The sequence below is a fragment of the Felis catus genome, chromosome D1, assembly GCF_018350175.1.
Source record: "Felis catus isolate Fca126 chromosome D1, F.catus_Fca126_mat1.0, whole genome shotgun sequence".
NCBI lineage: Eukaryota > Metazoa > Chordata > Mammalia > Carnivora > Felidae > Felis > Felis catus.
Window position 1 is genome coordinate 61,733,210 of NC_058377.1, and position 1,339 is coordinate 61,734,548.

Genomic DNA, 1,339 nt, shown 5'->3' on the forward strand with positions numbered 1-1,339 from the left:
AACTCCCTAATAGGAAAATGACAAAAGAAATGATCAGAGAAGTCCAAAGTAAGCCATGCAAATGGCTACCACAAATTGTTGATGCTTTTTAACATGAAAATTAATTGCATGTACAAAACCCACAATATCAGAACTGTACTTAATTTTCCAGACAGATTAAAACTTTTTCTATCCTCTACTTAGAACTTAAAGAGAAGAACACAGAATGACAAGGAAACAAATAAACTCCTACACTTAACAAGTGGCAAATCTATAAATTCAAGGGCTGATAAGCTTCCTAAATGGCATTGTATCTTTAAAGAAATAGAGGCTTTTAAGACTTAGTGGAATTCCACAGCCCTCTGTTCAGAGAAACGTCAGATCCTTACCATCTGCTCTGGGCAATCACCCACCTCAGAGTTTAACTTCCAAATCTATGTTTGGATGGAAGACAGAGAAAACCATATTAAATTTGCTTGGTCTTGATGCTATAGATGACAGGATTCATTAAAGGAGGGAAGAGGAAGTAGAAATAGCTCATTATTACGTGGACCACTGGTGGCACATTCTTCCCAAACCTGTGGATGAATGACGGACCAACCACAGTGACATAGAAGATAAGAACAGAGCCAATGTGGGAGATACAAGTATTGAGGGCCTTGGTTCTCTCTTAACCAGAGGCTATGCCCATGACAGTCTTAAGAATTAGGATATAGGAAAAAAGGGTAATCAGAGAATCTAGGAAGATTGTTAAAAGAACCAAAATTACAGAGTAAAGTCTATTGGAAGTTATGTCAGCACAGGCCAGTTTTATGACTTCTTGATGAAGACAGAAAGCATGGGAGAGAACATGAGAGTGGTAATATGGAAATGAGAAAAAGCTGCAGGATTACAGGGACGATGGATATGAAACCCCTCATAAAAGCTCCCATCCCTAAAGTTACAACACGAGTATTGGTGAGAATGGAAGTGTATTTCAAGGGATTGTGGAAGGCAATAAAATGGTCATAGGCCATGGCAAGTAAGATACCTGATTCCATGATGGAAAGGGAGTGAATGAAGTAGGCCTGCAGGAAGCAGGCTCCATGGCTCATCTGCCGGTGATTCATCCACAAGACACCCATCACAGTTGGCATCGTGGTCGATGTCACCATCAGATCTGTGCCTGCCAGCATGACAAGGAAATAATACATGGGTTCATAGAGGCTGTGGTCATCCTTGATGAGGCAGAGGAGAGTGTCATTGCCAAGAAGCACAGAGATGTAGACAGCAAAGAAGGGGATGGAGATCCAGTGATGAGCAGCTTCCAGACCTGGGGAGCCAGTCAGCAAAAGGGGCCAGCACTAATATTGGGCCACAT

The 1,339-nt window shown here is 41.7% G+C and overlaps 1 pseudogene; it reads right to left on the bottom strand.

The window, feature by feature from the left end:
- Positions 1-445: 445 nt before the first annotated feature.
- Positions 446-1,339, bottom strand: LOC101092541 (annotated as a pseudogene).